General features: G+C 53.4%; 1 protein-coding gene across 1 annotated transcript in view; it reads left to right on the top strand.

Annotated features, from left to right (window-relative positions):
• The first annotated feature begins 9 nt into the window (after positions 1–9).
• Positions 10–13151, top strand: part of PAQR5 (progestin and adipoQ receptor family member 5) — a 61490-nt gene continuing 48348 nt past the window's right edge. Inside the window, exon 1 of the mRNA XM_047074869.1 lies at positions 10–142. The gene's annotated coding sequence lies outside the window, so the exon portion shown is untranslated. The remainder of the gene's footprint in view (positions 143–13151) is intronic.

Below are 13151 nucleotides of genomic sequence, written 5' to 3'. Positions count from 1 at the left end.
AGGTGTGGAGAGGAAAGGAGGGGAAAGGAGGTCTGGGGAGGAGGCCCCTGGTTCTCGCAGTCCGCGGGCCAGCTGTCCATGGGGGAGGTCGAGGGGCAGGAGGATGGCAGGAGGATGGTGATGGCTTCCCTGGGGGCAACAGGTGAGCCGCTGGGATGGGAGGGGACGGGAGGCAGCAGAGTCCCCATGGGCTCTGTCAACAGCGGTGGGGGCGGTGCTGGGTCCCCGCTGCTTGCAGGGGAGCCCTGGGGCGCCCTCAAGCTAGATCCACGGGGATGGACTCAATGACCTTGCACTTCCGTGAGGCTGAAGTGTCCTTGGGATGCCCCCAGGGCAGGGAGCAAGTGTGTCCCCAGATCGGGGCTCCCTGATGCCTTGTGGGGGGGGATCCTTTTGAAAGTAGGGGTGGGGAGCTGCAGCTGAAATGTGGGATGTTAGTAGTTCGTTTCTCAGATGTTTTGGGGACACATCCTCTCTAGAACCTGACCGATGGTTTACAAACCAAAAAAAAAATGGCAGTGATAAAAAAAAAAAAAGAAAAGAAAAAAGGAAATTGTGTGAAGGAGGATGAAACATTTGGCTTAACCATGAAGCTGGGGAGAGGATGTGGGAGGGAGAAAGTGAGAGCCCTGCTGCCCTCCCCCCTCCTCCCTCCTCCCTCCTCCCTGCAGTCAGGCTTGGCTTAATCACTGTCCTCCTGGAGTTCCTCTGAGTCCAGCTGATGCTTGAGCGTTGGAATGTTGCTCAGCAAGCCTGGGGGCTTCGGGACTTACCCTAGGACCACCGTGCTGTGTGATCCTGGGTAAGCGGCCGACGTCTCTGGGTCCGGGTTTCACACCGGGCATCTCTTCTAGAGAAATTTTGCCCTTTGGATGCCTTTGCTTGCCGTCCTCAGGGCTTCCTTAAGACTCAAAAGAGCAGAAGAGGGGTCTGAGGAAGTGAATTCCCCGGGGCGGGGGATGGAGGGGGGGGGGCCAGCCGGGACGGGTTGGGGGGGCTCTTGGGCCAGGCTGGGCCAGATAGGCCTCCACCCCGCCTGCCTGGGTGTGCTGTGTGGGAACACCCACGCTTCATTGTCCCAAGGCCTCAGATTTGACTTTCAAAGGAAAAGCACCCCTCCTGATAAGGTGGGCCTCGTTCCATTACAGCCGGCTTTGTTTGGGCTCCGGGGCGTGAGGAGGACAGGCCTCTGTGGGTGACATTGTCCCTGCAGTGGGTGAGCAAAAGCGCTTTGTGCCTTCAGCACCGCAAACCAGGCACCTGCTGCTGCGGGCAGGTAGGCTGCCTCCCGTTTTCTCATGCTGGGATGAGGAAACTGAGGCACAGGCAGGACACGCGGCGTGTGCAGGGTCCCTTGGGCCTCCCAGGGACAGCTCAGTCAGACGTGCACCAGGTCTTTGGACTCCTTGCCCTTGTCATCTTCCCGCAAACCGTTTAGGATGGGCCCTAATGCGCCCGGGTTCTCTGCCCTGATTTCTCCCCCAAGAGCACCAGCTGCTGCCCAGTGCCCGTAGAAGCGGACTCACTTTGCTCCGGGAGGAGGATCTGGGCCTCTGTGTGGAAAGTGAGGGGACGGAAATTTCCTCCCATAATTTCAGCTAATCCCGGTGCCACCTCCCCCTCTCCCCGGTGTCCTGGAATGTACCTTCGGCCCTTCCTTCAAAGCCCAAACAAATGAATCTGTAATGGTGAAATTCACGGTGTTGAGGCGACCCCTTTTCTACCTCCTCACACAGATGCAGCCCAGTGTGACATCCCTGGGCCAAGAAGCAAGAGAGACCTTTTGACGGGGCTTGCTGCTTCACGGTGCTCTGTGGGACGCCGTGGGGACATGTGCAGGGGAGACGTGTTTGAAGCACGAAAATGATCGTTTTCTTCTCACTGTTCACGTAGAGGCCTGGTGTCCCCCCCCCCACTCCCCCCGGGCAAAGTGAATCATTTTCAACACCAACCAGTGGCTGCAGGGGCTTTTGGGAGCAGGCAGGGATGGCCGGGGTCAGGGACAGACGCAGCCAGAATCCCCCCCTTCCCACCATCACCCGCTCGCCGGTTCCTCGCCGCGGACTCTGGTGGCCCAGTTGGGTTCGGGGCAGATCTGAGGGCAGGGGCGCAGGCCAGCTGGGGCCTCAGAGGCGGTCCAGCAGCGGAAGTCCAGAGAAGGTGGGGGGTTGCCGTTTCCACCGTCCTGAGCGCTGACTGCACAGTTGTGGGGGCTGATCTGGAAGGACCTCTTATTCCAATTTTCAGGGGCTTTTGACGAATGCATTTTGCCTCGGCCCTTGAAAAAAGCCTGTGCTTAACAATGCTAGAATAAGGGCCTGTGGCACAGGTCAGCCCGTGGGGCTCTGAATCCACCGTATTCAAATATTGTGAAATGTATTGGCTAGGATGTGGGGTTAGCAGGAAAAATAACGTTCCAGTGAGGAGGAAGGAAGGTCAGCTTTGCAATCTACCTTGTAGCCCACGGCAGGCCGGGGGGGAGGAACGTCCTCCGTCGGGTCGGCATAAATTCGGGGGTACCACTGAACCCCTGCTGTGCACCAAGCCCGAACCGGGCCGGAGAGGTAGTCACTCTGGGGGTTGTGAAAGTGCCCCTGCCCCCAGGGGCATAGGGTCAAAGCCCAGTGGAGCATACACTGCCCATAAGGGCTTGGAATAGACCAAGGGACTTCGAATCAACATCATCCCCATTTTACAGAGGAGGAGAGTGAGGCCCGGAGAGGCTCCGGGGCTCAAAGCCAGGTGCGTCTGACTCCCACGTCACCGATGGGAACGACTGCGTGTGACGGAGGCTCCTGCCTATCTGAGCTCCTCAGTGGCTATGGGGCCACGTAGAAGCCATACCGTTTCCCGGCTGGGCCCTCTGTCCTTCTCTGACCCTCAGCGTCGTCTGGTCTCAGCTGAGGGTTTGGGCACGCGCCAGCCACCTCCCCATCGCCCTGCCCAGTCCCTGCGACCCTCTTCCTTCTGCCAGGTCACACTTCCCTGGCTCCTTGCTGCCCCTGACCATTTGCCTGGCACCCGGGGGCTGTGTTCCCTGGGTAGTAATTCCATGGACTCGTTTTCCCACCAGTTCAATCAGTCAACAGCTCCCCCCACCGCCCCAGGCCCAGTGGGGGAAGATCACGATTGCTAAGGAAGGCAGCTCACGAATTCTGAGCAGCTGAGGAAGGAGTCGGGGAGGGAGGTGGCTTTGAGCTACCTGGCACAGAGTGGGGCTGCAGCCAGCGGTGCGGGGTCTGGGCCTCCTCCCCGTGCCCCCTGCCACCCTCGTTCCTTTCCCTCCTGCAGCTCTTGTCTCTCTGAACCCTGCACCGCCAGGATGCCGGCCCACATTCCTGCCCTGGGCCTTTGCTTTATAGTCCCCGTCCCTGGGGGCACTCTTCTCTCCTCTGCCAGGCCACCCTTCCCCTCTCAAGCTCGGCTTCCTCTGGGAACCTTCCCTCACTACCCGACACCCTTGCTCTGGGCCCCCTTCTCTGAACTCCCCTACCGCACTGGGCAGATCTTTTCTGAGCTCTCCCTAGCAGGTCAGGCGCTGGTTTCTGGGACTCGCCGTCCAGGAGGGAGGCGGATGTGCTGTCCCCGGAGCACCCGTGCAGCAGGACTGGCAGAGGAGGCCCAGGGCAGATGGGAGGTGAGGGGCTGGCGTCTGAGGGGCTCAGGTGGATGCTGAAGGGGAGATAGAATTTTCCAGGCCATCTGCCTGCGGAGGGAGCCGCGCGCACAGAGAGGCGTGGCGGGGTGGTCAGATGACAATTCGAGTGTGGATGTGTGGCCTTCAAGGTAGCTGTGAATCCCCAGGGGGGTGTATCCGGGAGGCGGGTGGCCCCCCAGAGAAGTCCGTCTCCTTCCTTCTTATCGATCCCTCAAAATATTATGAAATGTGTCCTCAGAAAGAAGGGGTCTCTTTGAGGGCAGCCGTAATTTCTCCTACTCTGCCCAGCAGGGGCTGAGTCATGGGCACCTGCTCACTGAGCACGCACTTTCCACCCGCACACTTTCCACCTTCTCCTGCGGACACTGGTCCCCAGCTCCCCGTACTTCTGCTCACTTTGGGCTCCGACTGGATCTAGGCCGCGTGGAGGTGGACAGTTGTCCTAGGATGGGGCCATGGCTGGGAGTCGGCACTGGAGCTTAATAGCCCTGCAGGTCTCCGGGCTGCCCCTCCCCCCCCTCCCCCCCCCCGAGGATTCTGACTCCAAAAGCCCGAGATGGGCTCAGCCGAGTCTGTTCTGTATTTCCAGCAACAACCCCTGGGTTATTTGGATGCACGGCTGAGTTTGGGACTTAATGTGAAAGAGGTTTGCCAGGCCCCTGTCCGGACCCCTGACTTCACCCTCCTCCCCAGGGTAGGTGCCTCAGACCTCATCTGGACACTTTCAAGGTGGGGGGCTCAGTGCCCACGGAGCAGGCCTTCCTCACTGGGGGACAGTGCCTCTGCGGCTTGAGCTGAAGCCCGCCTCCCAGGAGAACCCCCCTGGGGGTCTTGGTTCTGACCTTAGGGGCTGCATGACCTCCTTCGGTTTTCCACACCTGCTTCCCCAGGATGTGGGAAGGCGCTGCGAGCCCCATCCTCGCCGGTCTCCCTCCTCTCCTTCCTCCTGTGGTCTGGGCTCCCTTGCAGGCTGACAGCCTTATCTCAGACTTTAAGTTTCTCATCAGGTTAGAGTCTTGGGAAGGTAGTAGAGATCGGATCGTGCGTTCTCCAGCAGCCCCACACTTCCCCGTTGGGGTGAAGGGGTCCGCCAACAGTCAGGGCCTGCATTCACCTTCCGTCAACCTGGCAGGGACTCACCCTTTCCCAGCCCGGGGGGAGGAACCTGCCCACGCGCGCACCCCGGATGGAGGCCAGTGAGCTGCGAGATATGGACGCCCTGGTGCTCGCTCCGCAGAGCTCAGTGGTAGGTAGGCCAGCTCCGGGTGGGTCAGAATCTCAGCTGTCTCGTCTCTGTGCCTGTCGTCACCGGGCTTCACCTTCCCAACCTGACTTTTGGAGAGCTTATCCTAACTGAGCTGTGGTGGGCTGGGGGGAAGCAGTATGTTTTAAAGCTTTCTAGGTGGAGGGCCGCCTGGGGGTGGCTTAGTCGGTCAAGGCTCTGACTCTTAATCTCACTCAGCTCAGGTCATGATCTCCGCTCTCGGTTCATGGGATCGAGCTCCGCGTCAGGGTCTGTGGGCTCTACGCTGACAGCGAGGAGCCTGCTTGAGATTCTCTCCTCTCTCCCTCTGCCCCTTGCCCCCCTCCTCTGTCTCTCTCCCCAAATAAATAAACATTAAAAAAATAAATAAAAACTTTCTAGGTGGTTCTGAGTTGAGGACCACGGGGCTACATGCCCAGCACCCATAGGTCTAGCTCCGACTACCCGTGGGAAGAGTTTACCCTGGAGTAAAAGAGCCAAGGTCCTCTTGCTCTGTGTGTCCCAGAATATGGAAATGTTTTAATATATTACATGTATTTCACAAAGCTCATAAGAAGGCATTTAAAAATTTAAATCAAATATTCAATAATTAAAAAGGACAAAACTGTATTAACATCTTAGAACATCAAGTAACTGTAAAATTTATAAAGACGGACATAGGTCTAGTCTACATTGAGAGCTAAACACAGATGAAGCATCCAACACATTAAAAGCCACACGCTTCAAAAGCACCACATCCAATGGTGAAACATTGGAAGTTGCAATATTATCTGATTCCCCTTTTAAAGCAGAATCTTTAAAAAGCACACTGGTGGTATCGCTGTGTCTCGAATATGTTTTTCTCTGTAAGATTTTCCAGCAGAAGCTGTTCCTGGCTCTAACCCTAGCCGGGGAATGGTGAGAAGATATATTTGTGAGATATCTTCGAGTATTTTCCGCTGACAAGGCCTTCTGGCTTTTTCTCGGGGACTGCAGTCGTTTATTTATAAGGAGCCCTTGTTTTTGTTTTTAAAGCATTTCCAGCTTATCCTCCAGTTCTTTGGTTTTATCTTGTTCTGATGGAGATTCTGAGGCAACGTTTCTGGTGTCAGTTTCACAACCGTCATGTTGATATTCCAAATGTTCGGAGAGTCTCCAAATAGAGTAGTAATTATTCTTGCTACAGAGTTTCACATTGTCTCCTGCCAGGCAATGCCTGAGTAGGACTTGAGACCTCTGTCACATCTCAGGGTCTTTTGTCCTTTTTTTTTTTTTTTTTTTACATTGTGCTTGTCTCCTTTTTATTTATTTAAAAAAAATTTTTTTTTAACATTTATTTATTTTTGGGACAGAGAGAGACAGAGCATGAACAGGGGAGGGGCAGAGAGAGAGGGAGACACAGAATCAGAAGCAGGCTCCAAGCCATCAGCCCAGGGCCCGACGCGGGGCTCGAACTCACGAACCGTGAGATCGTGACCTGAGCTGAAGTCGGACGCTTAACCGACTGAGCCACCCGGGCGCCCCGCTTGTCTCCTTTTTAAAACACGTACACAAATCAAGATGTAAGTATGATGGACTCCCACGACTGGCCTCAACAGTGACCAGCTCACGGCCAATCTTCCTTCACCTCTACCCTTACCCACCACCCCCTGCCCCCAGCTGGAGTCTGTCGAAGCTGGTCTAAGACATTATCTCATTTCACCTGTAATCCCTTCACTATACCTCTCGGAAGGAGAAGGGCCCTGTAAGACACCCAGCCGTGGTTCTATTATCGCACCCTAGGAATTGATTGTTTCTCACCATCATAAAATACCCGGCATTCAGAGTCCCCCAGTTGTCTCATACATTTTTTTTTTTTTTTACAATTGGCTTGAGATTTCAGATGTTAAAAATCCTGAAATAAAAAAATCGGGGAGCAAGCAAAAATAACACCCTTTTGGCACTGACGTACAGGATTTATGAACAGAGCATGGCAACCACCAGGCAGAAGGTTCTACACGGGTGGGTCAGACCCTGCCTTTGGGGTTCAGAGGGCAGTGGGCAGCAGAAATCATTTGGTGGTTCGGCAACCAAATTGATGCATTCAGTCAGTAGTAATACCGTGCCCAGTCCCGGGCAGGGCATCGTGGACATAGCCGTGAACCAGGCAGACTCGAACCAGGCAGTCTTGACTGAGGGGGGCCAGGGTCCTGGCATTTCACTGTGAAGCTTGCACGTGGGATGATAGAGACTTTTGCAAGTGATCCTTGAGTTTAGCCTTGAAGAATGGGTAGAATTCCATCAAGAAGAGAAAGTGGAAGAGGAGGTGCCCCACTCCTAGTAAACAGGAAGTGCAAAAGCATGGAGCGTTCAAGGACAGAGAAGAGAGATGGGTGTGATGGGGTGGGGGGCGTGTGGCGAGGCGGGCGGTAGCTGAGGCTGGGGCTGTCGGGGGGGGGGGCGCTGTGGAGGTCTTGAGGTTATGCTAAGGGGCGGAATCTTCTGGGCCCTTTGAGAGGAGACCCCATGCCTTGGTCTGTAGGAGCATCGTTGGACCATGAGTCAGGAGAGCAGAGCCTTGGAGGAACCACAAAGAGTTATTTGGATTTCCAGGCCCTTTCTGGAGCCCTCCATCCGCTAGACCAGGAGTCCTGCATGCGGTGGTGGGGGCAGGCCTGTGTCTGTCTTGAACTCCATGGATCTCCAGGGCGGGCACGGGGCCTGGCACACAGAAAGTCCTTACTCCGTGTCCGTTGACTGATGACCTCCTCCCGGTGCTCCCAGTGCAGGGCACTCCTGCCCACTTCCACCCTCACCGTGGTCATGAGAGAGGGAGCCCCCTTTAGCTTCGCCTGGGGGAAATATGGTGGCTCTTCCAAAATGGGAAGGCTTTAGGCTTTAGGTGCCCCAGTTACCCTGAATGGGGCACTTCAGGACCAGGGTTGCCCCTGCGTCAGCAGGCAGGACAGGGCACATGGAAGAAGGCTCAGATACGAGCTTCTTGGCGGGTGTGTGTGGGGAAAGTCTGGTCTTTGCAACCCATGGATTGGCTCACATGGCTGATTTCTCAAGACTCGCCAAGGGCTGGAGGACTAACTCATTCACCTATTTCCTTTTAATAGCGTTGTTGCTTTAGTGAAAAAAAAAAAAACCACGTAATAATACACATGCTCATTGTGGGCAAACGCTAGTGTTCTAGAAAAGGAGGAGGAAGAGAGTAAAGCAGATACCTAGGGCTCACCACTACCGTCTAGAGGGAACCGCCGTGAACACACTTTGGGGAACATCCTCGCAAACACTTTTCTGTCCATAAATACAAGCAGTTAACGGTAACACGGTTTTATGTGGATGGTGTTACAAGATTTATGCTGCCCCATAACCCGGGTGTTTTTGTTTTTTGTTTTTTGTTTTTTTTACGTTTAACAGCATCTCACGACACCGTTTCCTGTCAGTAACCACACAGATCTGTAACATTTTTAATCGCCGCACAGTGCCATTTTGCATGGGTGTACCATAACTTACCCAGCCAGCTCTGTGTTGCCAGCAATTTGGATTGTTTCCAGTTTTTCACAATGTGCTAAAGAATATCATTCAGCTTCTTCAGATGTGCGGTAATGGCCTAGCAGTAACTAGCCGGAAGAGCCGGGATCGCTGGAATAAAAGGAAAGGTTCGGTTCATTCACCGGGTCCTAAAGCCACGCTGGGAGGTCGCCGTGGCAACCCCTCCCCCCGCTCGTGGAGTGCCCATGAGCTACACCTCCAGCCGGGGAGGTGGGTCAGAGCTGAAAAGGAAACAGTCTATTTTTCAAGCAAAATTATACCCCCAGGGCAGAGGGGGCATGAGTGTTAGTGCAGAGCCGAGATGGTCTAGGGCGCCGTGGTGATAAGAGCCACTTTTTATTGAGTGCCTGTTATCGGGTAGATACCATGGTTTTTCATCCCCGCAAGAGCCATTGATACTTGTATTATCCTCATTTAGCTGATAAGAAAATTCAAGTGGCAGAGGTTAGGTGACCGCCAAGGGGCACACGGTAAACGATGGAGCCAGGATTTGGAATTGTCCTGCAGCCACCGCTCAGGACCATACCAGCCTCTCCCCGGCCACCATCCCTGAGACCCCCAGTCCCGACTCCCCACCACCTGGTGCGTTCATTCCCACGGCATTCAGAGGGCGCGCCCTGAGCCTTCCTCTGGGCTCTTCTGCGGGCTCCGTCCTGGGCACTTCCCACCTGGTACCCCCCACCACCTCCATGCTGAACTGTGGACAGCTCCCCACATGTGCACTCCGCCTGGGCCCCTGCTGCACCCTCAGTGTATTTGCTTAATTGTTTTAATATTTATTTTATTTATTTTATTTATTTTTTTTGAGAGAGAGACAGAGACAGAGTGCAAGAGGGGGAGGGGCAGAGAGAGAGGGAGACAAAGAATCCGAAGCAGGCTCCAGGCTCTGAGCGGTCAGCACAGAGCCCGACGCGGGGCTCGAACTCCCAAACCGAAGTGGGACCGAGCCACCCAGGCGCCCCTGCACCCGCAGTGTAGAGCGGTCTCTGTCCTCCGTGGCGGCGGCACTCCTGTTGATTCTTCGAGACTTGGCTCAGACCTCGTGCCTTCAGGAAGTCTTTCCTGACTCCCTGGTGTGGCGCCCCTCCTCCGTGCTCCCCAGAAGCGTCTGCTGTGTTTGTATCACTTGTCGGTGCTGATCTCCTGCACTGAGAATGTGAGCTAAGGGATGAGAGGGTTCCCCCCCGTTTCCTACGGTAGCCTCGGACACATAGTGGGTGTTCAGTAATGGGTGCTGAATGAATGAGTCAAGGACCGAGCGTCTTCCTGTCCACTCTCCATTTCTGCCCCCTGCCCTGGGCAGCTGTCCCCAGGGAGAACACAGGGATGATTTTAACCCGGCGTCTTGGATGAACACGCTGTCTACCAGCAGCTGCTCCGGGCTGCCCCGCCTCTCACCTGGCTGGTTCCCCCACATTGCCCCGCAGCACTGGCCCCCGGCCTTTGCCCTCCTCCAGACCGGCTCGCCCCTTTCTCTCACAGTTCTTGCCTTGCCCTGCCAGAGAAGCCGAGGTACTGGGAGAATCTTCTGGATCACGGCTCCTGCCCTCCCAACTGTGTCAGCTTTGCTTTATCAGTGCCTGACTTTTTCTCGTCCCTTGGGTCTTCTGTCTGCTCTTCTCCCTCGAGGGGACTTTTGAAGGTCACTTCTCTCTGCCTCCTAAATCTATCTGTAGCCTTGATTTCTCCTCCAGGACATGGTCACGTACTTTTGAAACTACAGGGGCGCCTGGGTGGCTCAGTCGGTTAGGCATCTGACTTCAGCTCAGGTCATGGTCTTGCGGTTGGTGAGTTTGAGGCCCACGTCATACTCTGTGCTGACAGCTCAGAGCCTGGAGCCTGCCTCGGATTCTGTGTCTGCCTCCCTCTCTCTCTGCCCCTCCCCTGCTCTCCCTCTCTCCCTCTCAAAAACGAATAAACATTAAAAAAAACGTAAACATTTTTAAACCGCAAATCTGTGCAAGTCAAACTCAACTTGACTGAAATCTGTCCTGGTCTTTCTCCCCTCCTTCATGGGTGTCACTATTTCCCAGCCCTTAGGAGATGCCGCTTTGAGACCCGGGCTCGCTGTGATCAGACACCTGACCTTGATCCCCAGAACCCAAACTGCACATCTCCGGCCAGGCCTGGCAGGGGTGAGCCGGCTGCTGTGAGCCTGACAGGGCTTACCTCCATTTACCCAGTGGAAAGGAACAGCCAGTTGTAGCCATGGGTGCACTTGACCTTCAGATTTGCCAAGAGAAACTGGAGTCCAGGTTTCTATATGACATCCCTTGATTTTTTTAAATGTTGGCCTATGTTTTTCTCGATAGACCCGATTCTTTTTTACAGCAGTGTTAGGTTTTTGGAAAACTTATGTAGGATGTAGAAAGCGTTCCCGATGCCCCCTTCCGTCCTACCCCTTTCCCCTATTATGAATAGCTTGCGTTGGTGTGGTACATTTGTTACAACTGATGACCCAACACTGATACGTCATTAATGCCCGTAGTTACATCAGGGTTCACTCTGGTACATTCTGTGTGCTTCGGCGAGGATATAATGTTGATGTATCCACCATGGCAGGATCATGCCAGTTTTTTTTTTTTTTTTCTTCCCATGCTTCTTGTTTTTGAAACACTTTGGAAGCCCAGACCCTCCACTTTCCACACTTTCCTCCCACGACACGCCTCCTGTTCATTTTCTCCTCCCCACCCTGCAGGCAGCTCTTACCTCTCTGAGCTCTGGAGCTGCCTATCCCTGGACAGGGACAGTGTGCTGTCACACTTCTCTCCTATCAGACGATGAAGTCCTCGAGGCACTCAGAGAAGTCTGAAAGCCTAGAAGTCTGCATCCTCAAGGACAGGCCTTGAGTGCTTCGGAATCGGCTCCGTGCTTGGATGTGTGCTGGGTCCGGGGCTTCCGGGGAACAGGCTTCGGGTGCAGTTGATAACGGGGAGAGCAAGCACATGGCGAGTGACAGAGACCTGGGCAAATCTCAAGTTTCAGCGGCTGTAGGGAGGGGAGAGGAGGTGTCTCAGCAAGGAGGAGAGTTGAGGGCAAACACAGCTTTGGGTGTGTGGATGCTCGAATCCTTAGTAGGAGCGAGCGGAAGTCTCCGGAGGGAAGGGAAGGAGGCTTGGAGCCATCACGAATGCGATTAGTGGCCTTATGAAAGCGGCCTGAGATGGCTTCCTTGCCCCTCCCCCCACGTGAGGACACAGCAAGAACTCTGCACCCAGAAGAGGGCCTTCACCATGACCCTGAAATGCTGGCACCCTGATCTTGGACTTCCGGCCTCCGGAACTGTGGGCGATAAATGTTTGTGGTTTATAAACCCTCTAGTCTGTGGGATTTTGTTGAGCAGCCTGAATGGGCTAAGCCAAAGTGTGCATATTTGTGATTTATATTTTTCTGGAAGATTTGGAGAAAATAAAATGTTATATTAATACAAACATAGTTAAGTGATTCTCACGTTTTCTTTTATCTATTTAAAAAGGTTTTTTTTTTCTTAATGGTTTATTTATTTTTGAGAGAGAGGCAGAGCGTGAACAGGGGAGGGGCAGAGACAGAGGGAGACAGAGAATCCGAAACAGGCTCCAGGCTCTGAGCTGTCAGCACAGAGCCCGACGCGGGGCTCGAACCCATGAACTGTGAGATCGTGACCTGAGCTGAAGGCGGACACCCAACCAACTGAGCCACCCAGGAGCCCCCACACATGTTTTCTTATAGATACTTTTTTCATTGAGGTAAAATATGCATGACATAAAATTTACCATTTTAACCATTTTTAAGCGTAAAGTTCAGTAACATTATTTATATTCACGATGTTGTGCACGCATCATCACTATCCATTTCCAGAGCGTTCTCAACATCCCAAACAGAAACTCTGTACCCATTAAACAACAACTTCCCATTTACTTTTCTCTCCAGCTCCTGGCAACCTCGATTTTATCTTCCGCCTCTATAAATTTGCCTATTCTAGGTACCGTGTCTAAGTGGAATCGTATGGTATTTGCCCTTTTTTAATCTAGCTTATTCACTTAGCATAGTGTTTGCAGGGTTCCTCCACGTGGTAGCATGTGCCAGAATTTTATTCCTTTTTAAGGCTGAGTAATAATCCTGTTGCACGCATGTCCCACACTGGGTTCATTCATTTGCTGACGGACGCTCGGGTTCCTTCCACCTTTCGGGTATTGTGAATCCTGCTGTTGGGAACGGGGTGGGGAGTACAGCTATCTGTTTGGTGCCTGCTTTTAACTCCTTTGGGTATATGCCCAACAGTGGGATTTCTGGATCATCTAGTAATTCTCTGGTTAATTTTTTGAGGAGCCGCCATATTGTTTTCCATAGTGGTTGCCCCGTCTTACATTCCCTGCCAGCAATGTGCCCAGGTTCCTGTTTCTCTACATCCTTGTCAACACTCGTTGTTTTTGATCATGGTCACGCTAGTGGTATGAAATGGTATCGTACTGTAGTTTTGATTTACATTTCCCTAAGGACTAGTGATGCCGAACTTTTCATGTGCTTATTGGCCATGTATGTGTGTGTGTGTGTATGTGTGTGTATTTTTTTTTTTTTTGAGAAATGTCTATTCAAGTCCTTTGCCCATTTTTGACTTGGGTGATTTTTGTCGTTACTGAGTTGTAGGAGTTCTTTATGTATTCTGGATATTAATCTCATCAGATATGTGGTTTATATATTTTCTCCCATTCTGTTTTTCACTCTGTTGAA

Source organism: Lynx rufus, unplaced genomic scaffold (genome assembly GCF_022079265.1).
Source record: "Lynx rufus isolate CCGP_SWC_20201006 ecotype Redwood Valley unplaced genomic scaffold, mLynRuf1.p SCAF_13, whole genome shotgun sequence".
Lineage (NCBI taxonomy): Eukaryota > Metazoa > Chordata > Mammalia > Carnivora > Felidae > Lynx > Lynx rufus.
The sequence above is the reverse complement of the archived record's forward strand: the minus strand, read 5'-3'. Positions and strand labels throughout refer to the sequence as shown.